This window comes from Lissotriton vulgaris, chromosome 10 (genome assembly GCF_964263255.1).
Source record: "Lissotriton vulgaris chromosome 10, aLisVul1.2, whole genome shotgun sequence".
In the NCBI taxonomy this organism is placed as follows: domain Eukaryota; kingdom Metazoa; phylum Chordata; class Amphibia; order Caudata; family Salamandridae; genus Lissotriton; species Lissotriton vulgaris.
Window position 1 is genome coordinate 541,346,542 of NC_141698.1, and position 21,176 is coordinate 541,367,717.

A 21,176-nucleotide genomic window follows, 5' to 3' on the forward strand; every position below is an offset into this window, starting at 1 on the left:
ATCTTAGGTGTGTAACTTACTTACCCTGACTAGTGTGGTGTGCTCTGCCTGGCTTAGGTTCATACCCTAGCCAACCAGAATACATCATAACATTGGTGATCAGAGGTGAGGATGGGACTTGCATGTGTACATTATGTACAGTGATTGGTGCATACTAATTCCATATCATAGACCATTACAACCCAGCATGCTGTTATTTCTCTTTTTGTTTTTTAAAACTTTTGAGTTTTCACAATTATGTCTCACTCTGGCAAGCTATCAGCTGCAGATTTGGTGTTTGAGCAGGAGAGGTTGGAGACCTATATGGTGCCTCAGCTAAAGTTCTACAAGTAGCACAAATGTCCTTTTAGGGCCTCAGTAGGAAGGGGTAGCTGCAAAAGGAGCTGAGGGCCTACTTGGCAGCCAGGGAGGCTGGTGAGTACACATAAATTAGGAACAATAATGCGGGTATGGAAGAACAGAGCCTGCTTGGTGATTTTGTGTATCAGGATCTGCCTGGAGGAGAGCACTCTCCAGGGCCAGCAACAGTGTGTCCTCTAAAGATCTGTCCCCGGAGAAGCTGGAGTACAGGCGGGAAGCTAGAAAGCACAAGCTGGAGCTGGAAAAGCTCTAAATGGAGAATGAAAGGGAGCTCCCGCAGGAATGAGCTAAACTGAAAAGGGAGGCAGAAAAGGATAAGTTGGCTATAGAGAAGTATTAGTTGGCCATGGGGGAGGCTGCGTTTTAGGGCCAAGTCCAGTGTGTATTGTGGCAGCAATTCAAAGTGCAAGGAAAAGTGCACATACTCAAGAACCCAGGGTAAGAATATACCAGGGTTTGAGAACATACATAGGTGGTTTCAGAGCTAGGAGTCAGGTCTCCATATGAACAGGCTTCCAGAGAGAATGGGGGACAGGTTTATGGGACTACTTCACAGTAGAGGGGAGGACACATTGTTGGCACTAGGGAAAGCAAGTGAGCTTACATACCCTGCAATGAAGGATGCCCTAATCGCTAGGTATGATCTTACCCCAGAATGCCACAGGGACACATTTAGGAAGAGTACCAAACTTGAATCTCAGACCTGGCTTGGGTGATTCTTTTTGCAGAGCACGGATAGTTGGGTGAAGGGCAGTAAGGTAAATGATTACAATGGGCTGTACAATTTGTTTGTATGGGAGCACTTGTCTAGTCTTTGTTTTACAGAGCTGCACCTGCATTTGATGATTGAAAGTAAGCTTACTGACTCCAGGAAGTGGACCACTGGATGAGTACCAGATTCCACAAGAGGTTGTATGTGGGAGACTCAGCCAAGGGTAAGCAGGGTCCCCAATAGAAGAAAGGGGGAGACAAAAATAACAAGAGTAAGGAGTTCTCAAAAGGGCCCCAAAACTAGATCCCAGGGTAAGGATTCCTAACCCCCTGTTCAGAGAAAGTTGGTTACCGTAAGAAAAGCCTGGCGGGAAGAAACCCCCTGAAATGTACTGACTGTAAACAGGAATGACACTATAGAGGGAGTCCCAAGTGTCCCAAGCGGGCACCCCGCCCCCCCTCACTGTTGGGAAGTCACAGGGTGTGGCAAGTGTGGTGCTTTGAGAGGTGTTGCCCCCAGTTAGTGGTGGAGAGCCAGCTGAGATGACTCTAGTCTCACTGGGTGAGGGTGAGGTGGTCCAGAGAAACCTCATGCCTGATTATACTAAGAAGTACAGGCAGTGGGTGAACATCAATAGGAGGTGGGTGGAGGCTCTGAAGGACACAGGAATCAGTATGACAACTGTCCGCTGTCATCTGGGGTCTGAAGAGCAGGTAGACCCTAATGTGGTTCACAAAGTTGTTGCTGTATACGACAGTGAGCACCAGTCTGTGGTGGCTCAGGTTTGCATTTGAGTGTGGGGTGGGTCTCAGGTTCCTTGAGGGTAGCTGTGAGTCCATCCATGCCTTTTGATTGTCTGCTGGGCAACGACCTTGAGCACACAGCCTGGAAGGAGGTGGAGATCAGGTCGCACTTGGGGATTTTAGGATTGCAAGAATTTGTGTGTTCAACCACACCGTCCATATCAGCCAGAGAGGGCGAACAGAAGGAGCTGGAGCCTGAAAGAGTGGCCCAGGTGCCTGCCAGGAAGAGAAGGGGCGTGGGAAACCCGCTCCTGAAATTCCCATGGTCCAGGAGGAGGCGGAACTAGAGGGTGGGACAAGTCAGCCATGGGCAACAGGTTCGGCATGGTCTTGGTGGACCATGCCACCCAGTACCCGAAGCCATCCTTCTAAAGATGGTGACTGCATCCACCGTGGCCAGGGCAGTGATGGGGATCTTTACCCTTGTGATTTTCCCCAAGAAAGTTATACAAACTTCATGTCTCTGTACAGAGAAATGGGTTGGTTGACAGGTTCAACCACACCCTGAAGGGCATGATTATGGGTCTCAAAGAACCCATGAGGAATAAGTAGAATATCTTCTTACCATGCCTTCTGTTCGCCTACAGGGAGGTCCTGCAGAGGGGGTTTGCTTCAGTCATTTTGAACTTCTATATGGGCACCCTGTGAGAGGACGTCTCAGTTTGGTAAAAGAGGACTGGGAGCAAGCTCCTAGGAAGCCACCCCAGGATGTATTCAATTACATGTTGTCCTTCTAGTACCAGATAGACCACATCTGGAAACTCGCCCAGGAGAATCCGGAAGCCTGCAAGGAGGATATGAAACACTGGTATGACCAGAATATGACTGTGGTTGAGTTTCAGCCTGGTCAGGAAGTGTGGGTGATGGCCGCGTCAAGCCCTATGCTCTTCAAGACTGCTGGTCTGGACCATTTGAGATGCAGGAACGCAAAAGTGATGCCACCTACCTGGTGGTCATGCAAACTCCCAGGAACCCTTTAGGGACCTACACGTAAACCGCCTCAAGCTGCATTTTGAGAGGTCTGAGTTTAACATGCTCTTGGTCACGGATGACGGGTTGAAAAAGGAGAGTGAACCTCTCCCTGACCTCCTAGCCTCCAAAGAGCTGGATGGGTCAGTAGAGGGTGTGATCATCTCCCGTACTCTGACCTTAGAACAACAGATAGACCGTCGCCTGTTGCTGGGACGGATTGCCTCTCTGTTCTCACTCATCCCTGCAGTCTCCCAATGGTGAACTCACCACATTGACACTGGGGGCAGCCTACCTTTTAAGCACAAGTCTTATATGTTGTCTGATAGTCAGAAACAGCATCAAGGAGGAGGTCTCTACGATGCTGGAGTTAGGGATGACTGACCCTCGAACAGTCCTTGTTCCAGCCCAGTGGTTTTGGTACCCAGGGCTGCCCCACTCAGTGTTGCACCTTAACTGCAGTTCTGTGTTGACTACCGTGGGCTCAATGCCATCATCAAGTTTGACGTGCACCCCATCCCCAGAGCTGATGAGCTCTTTGACTGGCTTGAAGCTGCCAAATTCCTCAGCACATTTGATCTAGGTTCTGGGAACTGGCAGATTGCCTTGAACAAGAGGCAGAAGAGAGGTCTGTGTTTTCAATGCCAGAAAGGCACTGCCAGTTCTGTGTCATACCTATTGGGTTGAAGAACACCCCTGCTACATTCCTGAGGTTGCGGTACAAAAGGGGGTGGTGATGGACGGAGCATCTGAATCAATCAAACAGTCACACCCAGTCAAAAGATCTGGGTTTAATCCATCACCTTGACAACATTTGTACCATCTTCATGAGGTGTTGAAGGCCCTGCAGAGTGCAGGCCTCACTATCAAAGCCAGTAAGGGCCAGATAGGGCAGGGGTCTATGGTGTACTTGAGACACCAGGTATGGAGTGGTAAGGTGCAGCCCCTACATCCAAATGTTGACAACGTTACGGCTTGGGCACACCCCCAAGAGTCAGACTGAGGTGAGAGCCTTTTTAGGTTTCAACGGGTACTACAGAAGATTCATCAAGGGGTATGGCACCTTTGTTTCTCCTTGACAGAGCTGACATCCAAGAATCAGCCCTGTCACATGATCTGGACAGAGGAGTGCCAGTCCTCTTCGACACCATACAGGAGGCCATGTGCACAGTGCCTATGTTACTGGCGCCTGCTTCTCCAAGAAATCTGTGGTACAGACTAACGCTTTAGACCATGGTGTGGGAGGTGTGCTTTCACAGCTAAACAAAGAGGGCCTAGATCAACCTGTAGCCTTCATTAGTAGGAGGTTACTTCCCAGGCAACAGAGGTGGAGTGGAATAGAAAGGGAGTTGTTTGCTGTGGACTGGGTCCTGAGACCCTTCTTGTTTGGGACTCACTTCCGAGGTTCAGACAGACCACAGGTCCATCAGATGGTTAATGCAGATTGAGGGGAAAGAATCCTAAACTGTTGATGTGGTCCATATCCCTAAAGGCAATTGACTCTATGGAGGAACACCGTCCTGGAATAGAACACTCCAACGCTGATGGTTTTTCCAGGTTCACCCAGCTTAGTGATGAGAACTCCCAAGAAGATGGGTAGCTCTCCCCACTTTCAGCTGTGGCAACACATGTTAGACCTGGCATATCTTTGTGTGTTTGCCCCTGTCTTTTTGCCTCTAACCTCTTGTTTTTGACTGTGTGCTGCATTTAATTGTTGATGGTATTAGGACTCTAGTCACTTTACTACTGCTGACCAGTGCTAAAGGGAAAATGCTCATGTAATGATCTTTGGCTCCTCCACGATTGGCTTATTTGATTTACTTGTAAGACCCTAGTACAGTGCACTGTGTGTCTACTGCCTGTAAATCATGTGCTACTAGTGGGCCTGCAGCATTGATTGTACCGCCCACATGAGTAGCCCTGCAAATATGTTGCAGACCTGCCACCCCAGTGTCTGTGTGTGCAGTTATAAACTGCCATTTCGACCTAGTAAGTGCACCCACTGGTCGGGCCCAAACCTTCCCTTTTATTTAGCCCCAGGGTAGCCCCATGGGCAGGGTGCAGCGTATGTAAAAGGTATCCCATGTACTGTTGTATTTTACATGTCCTCGTAGCAAAATACTACTGATTTCGTTTTTCACTACAGCAAAGGTAATCTCTCCCATAGGTTAGCATTAAAGCTGCCTTGTAACATCTCACAAGTGTATCTGCCAATTGAGAGCTGATAGAACATTGGAGTTTGGTATTTCTAGACTCACAATTAAAAAACACATCTTTTAGTGAAGTTTATTTTTAAATTGAAGGTTTGAAAATGCGACTTTTATAAAGTTGGCATTTCTTGGCTTGGCTTACTTTAACCATTCTCTTCCTCTGGCTGTCTCTGAATACACGTCTGGTCAGAATGACAGTTGGACTGTTTGTGCATTCACTCTAGACAGTCACGCAAAGGGTGCTGAGGTTGCACTGCATATCCTGATGGGCCATCACCTGGCTGAAGGGTCTTCCTGAGCTAGAATGGTGGGAGCAGTTGACACTGACACCTGAATAGAGCTGTGCCTGTCCTTACACAAAGAAGCCTCAACCCCCCGTAGTGTATCTGGGGTAAGGAAGTGCAGGGTCTTGTACACTACAAAAAAAATTCTTTGAAGTTTACCTACTTCAAATGCTGAAATGGGAATAAGTACTGAATCTCTGACACATTGAGGACATTCTGCAAGGAAAAGGAGCTGGATAACTGTCAGTAGTGACTGCCACTTTACTGTGTTGGCCTGCTGTATACTGCTTATGTCCTGTGAGTGAAAGTGTTGGTCTTCGCTTTCTACATCCTGCTTCCAAGGTGGTCAGAAGACTTGAGTTGAGCGTGCCTCGAGTTAAGAAGTCTCAGAGCCATCAAAGACTTCACCTGCAACCCCTGGGCCTCTCTGTTGAGGAGACCTACTTGCCAGGTGGAGTCAATTCCAGTTCCTGGGCCCTTGAAAGGGAGTTTGAGGTGCTGTTAAGCAGAAACCAAGGCATTGACTTCGGAACCAGTGTCCATCTGCAACTCTGATGCAGTGCCACGGCCTGCACCGGAGCAGTGGTCACGCTCCATGCACCAACCACGAATTGCACTGCAGAGTCAGACAATGTCGCAGAGCTTCAGAAGCGACACAACTACACGTCAATGGAGAGGCTTCCGGGTTGACTGTAAACTGACACAATGCTACCTGTAAACAGATGCTGGGTGAGGAGCCGCAACACTCCCTTTGTGCCCGCTTCCAGATAGTGGGAGATCAGGGCAGTACAGTTTAATTATTTTCAAAGAATACACCACAGTCCTGATCAGATATGGTGAATTGAAAGATCCAAAAGCCTTGCATGTGCACAACCCCCTTAGCTACATTTTACCATTTGATTTTAGACTGCCCGAGTATTCAAACTTATAGAAAACGGATACATAACTCTCTTGCCAAGGTTGTGCATATGTCTAGTACCACTGATCCTAAGGTTGCCATCCAGGGCCTAATGAAGGGTTCTCACCCTCTAGGTTACTCTTCTGAGACTTGGGTTCCTGATCACTAAACATGAAATAGTGCACCACTGTCATCAGGCAGGACCTACTTCCATGTGCAAATGTAACACTGGTATGCAGTATTGGGCTGCTGAAGAGCAAGCAGTGTACAAATGGAGAGGGTGCAAGATAAAGCACAAGAACATCTGGGGTCATGGACTTCTTGTTTTGGAATGATTTAATGTCTAATGTGGCCCTTTGCGTTCTCTTTGTTCTGATTGTAACTACGATTGATGATCCATTCATATGCCGCACCGGTCCTTATGATTCTGTCCTATATATCTTGTTGATGTACTGTATTAATACTAAAACAAATAAAATGTGATCTAAAAAAAGAAATGCTTTGTTCAAATCTCCTACTCTCTGCACATTGTTGATTTGTATTCATACAGTGTATCTCTTCTAATAGTGACCTGATGGTTTCTATGGATGATTATATCCCACAAATATGTCCCATGTATATCCTGTCAACGATAACAATTGGCAATACAGAATCACTAGGCAACAATTAAGTCAGATACTAATAAAACCAGACCTAAATCATAGGACTGATAAAGGAACAACTTAATGTACCAGACAGTAATCGAAAAATATCTCCTTTTCATATTTTCACAAAATATTTTGAAAAGGTGGCTAGAATTCATCATACAAAACCTTAAACATAGTAACAATAACGAATGAATATGTTGATAGCTGCTCCCATGGATTGAGTGCCTATGGGTAATTTCACAGCTCTCAAAGTTATTTTACAAGTCTGGACAGCAACTGGTGTATTTCAAAACCTTCCTTACAGTATGATCGGATCGATGTCACAAAATATAAAACAAAACTATTTTTTCACAAATATGCAATCAAATACAAAAAATGTGGAGATGGTCCTTGAAGTTGTCGACGTGCATTTCGGCTAGCGTGCCGCCTTCGTCAGGAAACCACATTAAAAAGTATTATCCAGACCAAAAGACACGAGGTAAATTGCATCTTAAAGCTGCCTCAAGGACGGATGATAGTCAAGTGAATGCTGAAATTATGCCAGGAAACAGGATCATGTAGGGCCAAATCGACAATTCTGAAACAGTCCCTTGAAATTAAGACTTTGGCTGGCATATATTGGGACTGTGTACCTCACGTGCGGTTTTAATACGTCGTGAAAAGTCAATTATTGCGAGAATGGGGCCCACAGTCATCAAGCCTCGGATATGCTGGTTTAAGATAAACATGATAAAGCCAAGGTGGATACCTCTTCCTTGGTCATACAGGAAGCCGTCAGGTGGATATTTCGAAAGACTCCTATCCTGTCAACGATGACTTATTTCCATGTGTTGTCACCTCAGAACTAGCAGGTGTCCTTTTGTATATTTTATTCTTCGTGGGACTATTATAAAAAACAATGGCTCCTATTTATGAGAAGTGTTGCATCGCATTGTGAGGCAGGCATAAGGTTTTGATGCAATGGCGTCTTAAAAGTGGCGCACTGAAATCATATAGATTTCAATGCATCACTTCTACGAGGTTTTGATGTAGGGGAACGCCCGCCCTGCATACATTATACCAGACGCAGGTATCATATAGCGCAGGAGCTTACAAAGTGATGCATCTGCCTAAATGCGTCACTTCGTAATTATGGGGCAACTTGGCGCATTATTTACACCGCTGCTGGCTCACAAAAAGTGACGCAACAGCAGCGTAAATGTGACGCAAGGGCTCATAAATAAACCCCAATGTCTTGCCTACTGAGGCTAGAAAGAGGATTTGAAACCGCATGGAGCTTGTTCTGCAGGACATTCATAAGAATAAGCTGGCAGCCCATTGACTTATGTAAATGTGAAGCTAAAACCAAAAATTAATGCGAGGTAAGGTTCAAAATTTCTGGGGGGGATGAGATTCATTTAGTATGATGTCTTTAGGTTTGATATTTCATGGTATTCATGTTGCATTCAACTGTAGTAATGGCCTATTAATTTTCATTGTGAATTCTTATACTTGTATTCAATATTTGATTACCGCATACTATACAACTATAACTTCTATATGCCGTTACGGTGTTAAACTGATTTCAGGGGTAAGTAAAGAAGAGACCCCTATATCCATTTACCTGCAAAGCATCTGTTCCAGGTCTATTGCTTCTATATCCTTTCTTATCCAGTGAGCAAATCCCATAAGTAGGTCTGTGAGATACCTCTACATTTTCCTAACTTTAGTAGGGTCACTGGCTGTATCTACCATCTACTGTGGGCTACGGGAAATTTAACCAGTGTGTTCCCTAGTTACTGGTTTATCAGACAGTTGTCCCCGATGTGGGTCCTTCCTTAATCTTCAAGACCTAAGCTCTGATTTCTGTCACACACCATACCACATAGAAAATATCCCTGTGTACATGTAGAATTCCTTCTCAGGCATGGGAAAGGGACTCATCTTTGTTACAGCAAGTTTAAGTTACAGAGGAAACATTGTTTATCCATTAGTACCTGAGTCTTCCCAATATGGGTAGCAAAGTAAACTTCCTTGAAGATGTGTTGCACAATTGAGGGTTACGGGTGACACAGTCATTGGAGACACAGTGGGCCTCATTTATGAAAAATGACGCATCGCTGCGTGAAAACAGCGATGCGTCACTTTTCACTGTGCCCTCCTTGCGACACCAATGATGCGTTATATTTACATTATGACACATCATTGCGCAAGGAGTTACAGATACGTCCGTATTTCTGACGTATCTGTAAGCGCAAAAGTGACGCATTACTGGAGTGTGTCACAAAAGTGACGCAACTCCAGCAATGCGTCCTTTCACATGGGGCAAGCCCCATGTGAAAGGGCCTGCGTCAGTCTTACGCCTGCTGTGAGGCAGGCACAAGATTTTGACGCTACGGCGTCCTAGAAGTGACGCAGTGAAATTTCATAGATTTCACTGCGTCACTTCTACAACCCTTTCTTGCGTCAATACGCCCCCCCTTGCATACATTATACCTGGCGCAGGTATAATGTGACGCAGGGGTTTACAAAGTGACACATCTACCTAGATGCGTCACTTTGTAAATATGGGGCAGCAAGGTGCATTTTTTACGCCACTGGTGCGTCACAAAAAGTGACGCACCCGCGGCATAAAAGTGACGCAAGGGCTCATAAATGAGGCCCATTGTATCTTACAAGATAAACACCAGCTGCACCTCCTGCTCTAAAGAATATTTAACAGATAGAAGAGCCATTGGCATAGTGTTAATATTTTAGAGGGTTCCATGAAAATGTATCATATATAAAAGTACTTGCAAGGATGTGTCTGCTTTTGTTTTCAAGGACAAACATGGCCCGTGATGGTGGAGGGTGCCCTTAATTCACATTGGGATTGACAGGGTTTAGAAGTTAATACGCCTATGTAGAAAAGAGAGATAGAAGTTTACAGATAGTTCAGATGGTTTGTTCTACAGATCAGGGGAATGGCAACTTTGATCCAACTTGCCCGATGACACCTATCCAGGCTGTGAATCCCAAAAGTATAAGCAATGTCATGGGATGTAATAATGGGGAGTGATCCGTCTGTCTTAGCCAAACTCCAGAGGTTCTCTGTGTCCCTTAGTATCGTGGAAAGGTGGGATTTTCACTCTAGAATCGGAATAAGAATTCCAGAATCCCGCCACAGGTCGACTAGACCTTTTTACCTGTCATAGAGTGTAGAAGGCAATCTATTATAACATCATAAGGTCAAGTGGAAGTTCCTCCATCCGTTTCCCCAAAGAACAACTGACAAAAAGTCAAGTTTAAAGATTTATTATAAAGCCAAAAGCAGTTGTGTATATAAACACCTCAGTAACAGGTTCAAGAGATAAACAGGCACCACATGATCCTACGGAAAAGTCTCAATCGACTAAGAAACAGGACAAGTATCAATTTGAAGACCACGAGACTAGCAAGAATTGCTATAATTTGAGTCTTAGTAGACATCGAAGAAAAGAAGAAATACATCCAGATTAATCTGTCCCTATACTATACTAAATGACATCCCTACTTAGCAAAGCTCCCTCCTAACAAAGGTGTCAGCCGTGGTGACTTCCAAAGAAGCACACTCACTTGATTCGACTTAGCCTAAGACCCCATTTCGCATAGCAAAGCTCTCTGCCTACCCAGCATCTTTCTTCGCCCTCGTGCGCATCTGCTCTGCTCTCCTCCCGGGGTGCTGTCCCTAATACAAACCCCACAATATGGACGACACGCCCTAAGGTACGCCCCTCTCAAAAGTATTATTTTTCAAAGAAACTCCATTACGACATCTTCATCTTTGTTTGTTGAAAAACATCCTTGGGTCCCAGAGTCTGCTCCTCTTGAAGTTGCTTTCCTAAATTCCGCTCCTCCATGTCTGGGACTACCATCCTAACGCTCATATACAATGGGCCCTTCTCTACTATCTCTAGTTAACCTTGCACCTGCAAAGGAACGCACATAAATCGATTCACAGTTCCATGCTACTTGCAATTAATTTTCTAAAGCAACCTTCTAGGAAAGACATTTCCATGATTTAATGTAATGTGAAACATTCTTAGTTCGGCCTACACGGCCTTCCTCCCCACCTGGGCCTCTGCACGTTTCGGGATGTCACCCCCTAACATTGGCAAACATTTTCGTTTCAGCAAAAAGAATACATTCTCTAACTAAACACTTCTATGTCGTTACATGAATACAATAGTAAATTTCTAAACATGCATTTAAATACATCAATGCCTATTCGATCATCCTTTAACTGAATTAGTATTACACTACAACACATTTCTAAGTTAACATGACATTAGTATTTTCAAAAAACACTTTATGTTACAGCTATGTAAGATCTGGCACATGGGTTCATAGCCCTGTGTCATATTCAAACATGATTATAATCCTCTATATATGTGGGTGCTGATTACTCGTGAATATGGTGCACCCCTACAATTTCTAACACAGTTTTGCGCTCTCTCAGTCCCCCCTTTGATGACCTTTGTTTTCACCACCAACCCACATTCCTTAGGGTAGGGTAGGGACCGAGCTACACAGCACTTGCTGCAACATTCCCTCGCCTGAGCATTTCTAATACCCTTAGACTTCGATATTGATTGTCCTGCAAGTTCTCCATTCTCTGCTCTTGTACCCTCATCGATCTTGCCAGTCTATTTGATCTTTACAATTTGTACAATCTCAACAAACCCCATAATCCAATCACGCATGACACTATGATGATAAGGGGTTCCAGTACGTATCCAAGAAAACTCCTTCCCAGGTTTGCAAACCAATTTCCAACACTTCCAAACCCCTTGCCAACCTTTTCCCATGTATTCTCTTGCGTCAAATCGTTAATTTCATAGTGAATGGCAGTAATGTTCCGTATATATTTCTTCAGATCCTTGGAATTGTCTGGAATATACGTGCAACATTCCTGAACCTTTAAAAGTTTACAGACTCCGCCCTCTTTCGCCAGAAGGACATCTAAAGCAAGACGGTTCTGCAAAACCATTGCCCTAATCAATAGCATCTCACCATGAATCAACACCAGTGACTTTGCTGTACTCATCGATAATTCATCCACCACTGTTGCTAATCTCCATATCTTTACGTCATTTAAAATCACTCCCAACATTGGTATCGCAGCTCCAAACACATCTCCCACTTTTGCACCAGCACTTTCTCCTCTCTTTACCCTTGTTAATTTTCCACCCTCCACCTGAGCAAAATCCTCAGTGTGATATATCTTAGGAAAAATAATCGCCAGGTAACATGTCCCATACCACTTATCCGGCAATCTCACGCATGCATTTTTCCCACAGACAAAGTACACCGTAGGGATCACTTGCACCACGCTCTTCAGGAAATCCTTGGTGTAATATTCTAACGTGAAAGTGTGTTCACAAGTTGTCTGACCCACATACACATTTTCGTAATACGTCTTTGGCCTATGCAGACACAACTTCCCTTTCTGCACCACGTCCAATGCTATCGGACCATAGCTTCCTCTTGTCTTATGTCCAAGCTCCTCATCCGTCCAATCTACTTTGCCTTGACCTGACGTCTGCAACTGCTTTTGTTTTTGATATCTATCTTCTACCTGTTCTATGATCTTCTTCTCTACCTCTGTCAATGAGCAGGTCAAGTTGTGTCGGTGTGCATATGAGGTGTCTATTGCTCGTGTTGGAATGAAAAAGTATCTAAGTCTATCCTCTGATTTATAATAATCCCACTTGTTCAGGTGCTTATAATTTGGGAATTCCGGTAGCACTGCATCATATTTCGAAAAGAAATATTCAAAATGAGTCCGCCCATAAAATATGCTAAGCAGCAAACTACATGAAATTCCATACGTCAACGGCAGGTGATGGTATCTAATACCTTCGTCTACTGAAGCAGGCAACTGCATACACACATAACAATCTTTCGCATCCATCGCATCAATGTACTCATACAACAACTTGGCATACGCATTCTTTCCAAAGTTTCCTTTAGATAAGTCTGCATGTAATCTACGGCTTTCTTCTGCTAGCAAAGCTTTCTCGGCTCCTATGTTACCTCTTTCTGGCTAGGAGTGGTGGGCGTAGGTGTTCCCTCGACCCCCGATTCCTGCCCTTGTGGTGCTAAATAAGAAACTAAAACTACAAAAAATATAAAGAATATCACTACCCCTATAAGTGTGCCTATAATACATTTTGCCCTACGGGTCGGGTTCCCAGCCTCCATGGTCTTCAGACAGTATGATTCGTTTCTAGCAGCAACACAAAGTCTCTTTCTTGGCTTTATGAATTTTCTCGAACCGCACCTGGAAGCAGGGATCCCCTTTCAATTCTTCATTTCCGTTTGTATACAGGCGACCCTGACCCTTCTCCGTCCTCTAAGGGATGTCCCTAAATTTCTTCTTCTTCCACTCGGCTCTAAGTAAATTTAACAGCTATTTACAAAGTCTTTACTGATCAATGATGAGATTTTCTCCAACTGCACATAGCACGTAATTCAAGAGTTCCATGTGAAGGACTATTGATTCATAAGCAGGTATTTCAGGGCCAAACGTAGGAAAAACCAGTCTATTCAGGATCAAGTCATTTATCTTGCTTAGGAAAGGGGGATTAGGGACTGTGATAGTTAGTATACCTTCAATTTCCAGTCCAGGTACCAACAGTATCACTTCCAACTTAAAATTGGAAGTCGAATCGGTCACAAGCACCGACCTCACCCTCCCGGATCTCAGTACACCTGGCATTTGTCAACGGGTAGGTCCACTCCGGGGTGGCATATCTCCGACAAGGTACCCTCACCCTCCTAGATCTCCTCGGACCTTTCTCTTCTGACTCCTTTTTTTCCCCTTCTGGGTCTGATTCTTCAGGTACAGGTGCGAGATCTCTTTCAGAAGTCAACCTCACGTTCAGCCTTTTACGTCTTTCAGGCCAACCTGCCTCTGTGCTGTTCACCCCTCTGCTCCTCGTTGGCACAACCTGCTCATCTCTGCCTTCAGCTCTTTCAGGGTTGAGATCACCTTCACAGCAGCTTCCCCATTCGGAGGCAGATTCGATGTCACTGTCGTTGTGATCTCCCTCAACTCGATCAGATGAGTTACCAGCTTCTTCAGACACCCCCACAGCTTGACTTGTCCCCTCTAGTGGATCTTCCTCCACAGCTGGATTTTCTTCATCGAGAGGAGCTGTTTCTTCCAGGGGTGCTGGGACTCTTCGGGTGTGAGAAGCATGTATCCAATTCGGCAATCCACCGCACTTTACAGCAGTGTTCGTCACCAGGATAACTTGGAATGGGCCTCGCCAGCGGACGTCCAAGCAGCTCTTCCTCACGTGCTTCCGCACCGGAACCCAGTCACCTGGACACAGGTCGTGACAAAGGTCTCTAGAAGCCGGGATTTCAGCAGTCTGCACCTGAAGGGACACAGAATGGATGACGTCAGATAGTCCCTTGCAGTAGTCAAGAATCAGATCTTCTGTGATATTTAGCAAGGCTGCTGATGGGACAGACGGCAACCTCATAGCTCTTCCCATCAGCACCTCATGAGGTGAAAGTCCTGTCCTCCTGTCTGGCGTACTACGCATGCTCATTAACACCAACGGTAAAGCATGTGGCCATTTCAGGGACGTGGATGAGCACACTTTCGCCATTCGTGTTTTGAGTGTTCCATTTATTTGTTCCACTATGCCAGAAGCCTCTGGCCGATAGCTACAATTCAGTCTCTGGTCAATGTTCAGTGCAGCGCAGAGCATTTTCACAACTTCGCTGTTAAAATGTGTCCCTCTGTCCGATTCCAAAGAGGTCGGGACCCAGAATCTAGGTACTAGTTCCCTCAACAATAACTTTGCTACTGTGAGTGTATCGCACCTACGAGTTGGGTATGCCTCAACCCATCTGGAAAACACACATACAATCACCAAAACATATCTGAGGCGGTTACACTTCGGCATTTCAATGAAATCCAGCTGCATTCGGTTGAAAGGACCTCCAGACCTCCCAACATGACTTAACGGGACTGGTGTCCTTTTCCCAACATTCATCTGTTGACACGTAACACACCTCTGACACACCGCTTCTGCAGCCGTTCTAAACTTGGGATTGTACCAAGTCTGCCTGAAAACTCGTATCATTGCATCTCTTCCCAAATGCACAGGACCATGTATCTGTCGCGCCATCGGGCTCACTAGTTCATTCGGCAACATAGCTCTCCCATCAGCTGAAATCCACAAGTCCAGATCCCCTTTAGTACAGCCAGAGGTCACCCACACTCTTTTTTTCAAAATCAGACGCTTGCTCCTGCATCTTCCTTAATTCATCCCAAGTATCTGCCACTTCAAGTATCATGTTTAGCTCGGTCCCTCTATGCATCCCCTCGATAACTTGATCAGTGAATGAGTAAGCTTGCTCGGCACAGTAACGTGCAACCTCATCGGCATAACGATTTCCCAGGGATACAAAATCAGCACCCTTGCTATGTGCTGTACATTTCACCACAGCGATTTCTGCTGGTCCCTGCAGAGCTTCCAGCAGTAACCTGACAAATTCTCCATTCCTGATAGGGGAACCTGATGATGTCATGTTACACCTTTGAGACCACAACTGACCGAAGTCATGAACCACTCCAAACCCATATCGGCTGTCGGTGTATATGGTGACTCGAATTTTATTGGCTGCCAAACAGGCACGCGTCAACGCAACTATCTCAGCCACCTGAGCGGAGTGTACTCCTTCTAAACAGGCAGCCTCGATTATCCCATGAATCGTGCAAATGGCAAAAGCCGCTCTTAACTGTCCATCATTGTCTCTTATACATGAGCCATCTACAAAGAGAATTTCATCAGGGTCTTCCAAAGGCTCATCGACAATGTCTGGTCTAGGTTTGGTGCACAGTTCTGTCACTTCAAGGCAGTCATGGTCGTCACAATCATCATCTAAAACATTTGGCAATGGCATCAGTGTAGCAGGGTTCAAAACTGAGCACCTCTTTAGGGTCACATTCTCCGCAGCAAGTATAACCTGCTCTTAGCGTTGTGAACCTATTGTTGGTCAAGTGCTGCGTTTTGGTCCTGGTCATTAATAGTTCTACTGAATGTGGAACATGTACCACCAATGGATGTCCCATCACAATACTCTCACATCTCTCAATGCTGACACCTGTTGCAGCAACGGATTTGAGACATCCGGGCAACGCTGCGGCTACTGGGTCTAAAGTAGCCGAGAAATAAGCAACTGGTCTACAGACACCTCCGTGATCATGGGTCAAAACTGCTAACGCGCAACCCTCTCGCTCGCAGCAGAACAATGAAAACAATTTGGTGTAATCAGGCATTCCCAGAGCCGGAGCACGACATAAGTCCTCTCTCAACTCAAGGAAAGCCATCATGCAGTCTGTGTCCCACGCCTTCAGGGAGAAATTAGCAATCCACTGGCGACAGTAGCCAACCATTCCCATGAACATTCTAACTTCTCTCTGTGTTGAGGGCACCATCATTTTCATTATCGCCTCTATTCTGTCTGGAGACACTTTCCTTATTCCCTTCTCTATTCTGTGTCCCAAATATGGTACCTCTGGGAGACAGTATTGTAGCTTGCTGGGAGATCCCTTGTGACCATTTTCTGCCAGATGGTTCAACAAAGCGATGGTGTCTATTCTACAGGCATCTTCTGTCTCTGACGCAACAAGGAGGTCGTCTATGTACTGTACAAGAACCGAGTTCTGGGGCAGTACTAGACTTTCAAGATTCCTTTTCAATAATTGATTAAAAAAATCGATGGGCTCTCTGTATACCCCTGAGGGATACGACACCATGTTAACACGCGATCTTCCAGCTTAAAAGCAAAAAGAATTTGGCTCTCCTCATGTAACGGTATTGAGAAAAATGCCTGGCACAACTCAATTACCGTGAACCACTCAGCCTGTGCTGGAATCTGAAACAATATCACTGATGGATTCGGTACCACTGGACAGCATGGAACGACGATGTTGTTCACTTTTCGTAAATCCTGCACAATCCTGAACTTCCCGCTAGGCTTCTGCAAGCCCATGATTGGAGAGTTACACGGACTGCCCATTATTTCCTTCAGGATTCCCTGTCTAATCATGGATTCAATCACAGGTTTTATTCCCGCAATCGTTTCTGGAGTCAGCTTGTACTGGGGTGTTCTTGGAAATTCTGCATTAGGTCTCACTTGTATCTTAACTGGCTCCACACCTTTGATCAGTCCAATCTCCTCTCCTGTAATGTCCCAAACTTCCTGTCTGACTGTCTCTCTCAAATCCCAGGGGAGTTCCTCCACGGTTAGTGCAGGATACAGTTCTATGCACACACGTGTGTTTGCAACCTTAAAAGCAGCATCATCATCATTCGTCTCTAACTCCAATCCCTTAGGTGTACAGTAGATGGTGCAATTAAGTTTACATAATAGATCTCTTCCTAGCAGACACACAGGACTAGAATCACATACCACGAATTGATGGTTGTCCCTGAAGTTTCCTATTCTTACTGGAACTGGCTCAGTCAATGGATTCGTCATCTTCCTATTTGCGACTCCCACAACTTGGATAGTTTGTCCGGAAAGAGGCAAGTTAGGAACCACTGCGGACCGTACAGTAGAACGAGTCGCACCCGTATCCACCAGAAAGGTGGTGGGGAGTCTGGCGACATCAGCTTCTACAAAGGGTCCTCTCTGGTCTATCTCTAATGCTGCTCCTAAGGTGCACTATTCCTCTTCATTCAGGCACCGTCCTGTCACTGGGTCAAAGTGATAGTATTTGTCTCCATCTACCAGGAGAGGCATCTGCTGATAAGTCCTATTCCCTGCCGCAATTTTCGGTGGCTGGGGAACAGGGGCTCTAGGAGCGGAAGTCCCCCCTTTTGCCGCCTTGAGCTTTACTACTGTTGTTCTTGGTACTTGAGGGGCCTGACACTCCTCTTCCTCCTCCTGTACCTGATTTTCTGGGTTATGGGGACACTCGCGCCTCCAATGCCTGATCTCGTGACATTGATGACACCTCGTTGTCTTTTTCAGAGTCGCCAGGTCTACCCTTGGCCTTGGACCATCCTCGCTGTCCCTTTTCTGACCGCTCAATCTTCTCCCCAATGTTCCATTTCCAGACTGACCCTGTCCTCCCATTTGCATCTGGACTAGCATCAGCTTATCCTTGAGCTTCTTAGTTTTAGAGTCTATCTCATCACTGCAGTAACTTGCATACCTTAGGATCTCGTCTAGAGGTTTGTTATGCCAACAAATCAAATGTTGTTGTATCATGAGACAGATCTCAGGTCTCAGTCCCAAAACAAACTTGGACACAAACTGTCCCATGTCATTTGGATCCATTACATCTAAGCCACTGCACTGCTTGAATATCTGCAACAATCTCTCATAGTACTCATGAACTGTCTCCTTCGGTTCTTGCCTAGTTCGGTCTATTTTCACCCAATCTATGTCATGTGGTGGCACCTTTGTTTTTAACCACGTAATCACTTGCTCATACTTTATCATTACTCTTGGTGAAGGTCCATTTGTGAGTGCATCTCGTTCTGGCTCCTCCGTGGGCCATTCAACACTGATCTTACATGCTACCCACAGATCTCGCGGAACCACAATGTCAAACAATGTGTTCAATCAACCCACAGTACCTTTGAAATCTTAACAAACCTCTCGACCTGCTTGTACCATTCTACTGGGCTTTCTCTCAATTTTGGAAATGTGTTCGTAAAAGCAGCCAAATCTCCCCTGCTCCAGGGTACATCCACATATCCCCCGTGAGCTACCTCCCTCAAGGGATATGCTTCTGCATGCATCAGCCCCGCTCCTGGAGATGTCTCTATAGTGCTCCTTCTAACACTTTTTTTTTTTACCATTTTTCTTCCCATTTATCCAGTTGGACCCATATTCGGATTCCCACAATTAATTCTCTGATGTGGGTTTTTAATCCGATCACTCTCTTCTTGTCTATGTCTTGGTCTGTATACTGTAACCTATGGCCACCCTGAAATGCCTTCGTCCGGGTCAGGTCCACTGAATATTTGTTCGCTAATTCCGTTAGTTTCTCGTGAGCTGCCCTAGCTTTGCGAGTAACATCTTTCGCTACAAACAACAGTTCATCTGGTTCGTAAAGTTCTATTCTCTCCAGGGGTATTGTACCTTCCACTATCTCCTCCACCTCTGACTTGAGTCTTAGCACATCTATTCTCCTTGCCTTTATCACCGCTCTCAATGTGCCTTGACTAGAGGTTTCGCCCAAATCTTTCCCTTTACATTCCTGACTCACTCTTCTGTCTTCCTCAGGGGTGTTATGGGGAACACTTCCTCGCTTCCATCTTTCGCAGTCCCAATCTTGTCTTCTCTCTGCAGTTCCATGGGTAAACGTACCTCTATTTTCCTCACTCCCACGGTCCCCTTCCTGTCTGCTTCCATTAGACCTGCAATGGGATACCTCCCTATTCTCTGAACTCCAATGTCTACAATCGTCTCTTGACCTGTCGCTCTGGGTATCCGCGACTGTCTCCCAAGTTCTCAAATCTGGTCTCAATTCTCTAATCGACCGGGGCCATGGTCCTCTCAGATCCATCGGTCCTCTTAAACCCCCCTGTTCCCTAGAAGAATCTGCCGATGCTGCCAAAGGGGTGCTCCTCTTTATAGGTCTGGACCATTGGTTCCACTCGTCCACCACGTTACTCCTACCTTCGCTGGTATTTCTCTCCCTGTCTATTTGTGGCAGACTCTCATTTTGGGTCTGTTCTGGGTTGTACACTGATACTATAGGACCTATGGTGACGGGTATTGTAAGGGCATCTGGTAACCTCTGGGAACTGACTCCCTCTTCACAATGTACCTGCTGTACAGTGAATCTTCCCACTACTCTCGCTTCTGGGGTCCGTTGAGGTACCCCCTCACCTTCTACCAAGCCCGACATGTCCCCTACTGGGCCCAAGTCGCTCTCTCTTAGGACTCCACCGTCCACTACCGATGTCTCTCTCCCTGTTGGTGGTGGTGACCTCCCTTCTACTTCTGGATTATATGGAGGTGGTCTCTCTGACAGCAGTCTCTCTATCAAACTGTCGTCCGCTTCGCTGTCATCATCCTCTGTACTCTTTTTCTGCGCCTCCCTTTCATTGACCAACAGTGGATACAACCTGTCTCCCTCTATGGTCTGCACTCTCCACCTTTTGGCCAGTGCATCCCACCTCGCGTCCTGTACCGCCCTGACTGATCTGTTCACTCTTTCCTGTCTCCTATCCCTGTTCTTCTCGTGGGCTGCCCTGATCCATGCATTCAATGCTTCGAACTGTGTTGGTCTAGGCAAAGGTCGCAAAGAAGACATAATCGCTTTTAGCTGGTACAACACCTCTAATCGGAATGTCCCGTACCTAGGAAAAGTCAATCCCTCATTCCCGTCAGTCATCTTACACCAGTTCTCAAGCCACAATATAGTATGTAACCCAAAATTCGTAGCCATGTAATGAGCTGGCGTATCCTCGGGTGGAGCCTCTTCCCCACCCCGAGGTGCTAGTCTCTTTTCTCCCGAAAAATAACTTCGCAATCCTTTTAGACATTTCATGATGAAACCCACAACAATTCCTTGTTTACTACGCTCGTTTTACTTCACAATGACAATCCACCAATCCCAGCGCGGCTCCCTTCTGACGTCACACATTGCTCGCTAACCGCCCAATCTCAGCGTGGCTCCACACTAACCGTCCTATCCCAGCGCGGCTCTTCCTGACGTCACTCGCTTACTCTTTTGCAGCAGTTCCCCTCCTTTCTCCGCTTGTCTCTCGGTCATGCATGCGTCCCAATCATACACTTTGAAATGATCACTTCCGACCAAGCAATCACTTCTCTGACTGTACGTCCACAGTCTGACTGTAATTGTCACCGACTGACAAATGTCTGACCGCTTAACGACCAAACAATTGCCTCTCTGATAGGTTTCACACACACGGCAACTTCCGACCAGCGTCCATTACGCACGCATTCACACATTCGTTCCCCCTATCTCGGTCCTGCGGGCGATCAATGGTACCTCATGATCCCCTTTCAATGGTCGACAATTACTGTAGGTGTTCGATACACCCGAACCACTTAAACTCTCCTTGAGCTTAAGATTTTCACCGGTTGCGCGCGCTCACAACCTGTTCCTCTTTCACACTACAGGCACTCAACTCCGCTAGACAATACAATTCAACAACATAATACACACCGCAATCTAACACGCATGACCCTTTTCATACTCACTCTCTTACGACCTGCTGCTTCTTGCCGCACCGTCACTCTCCGTCATTTTCCGTGGAACGCCATCCTCCATACGAGGTTCTAT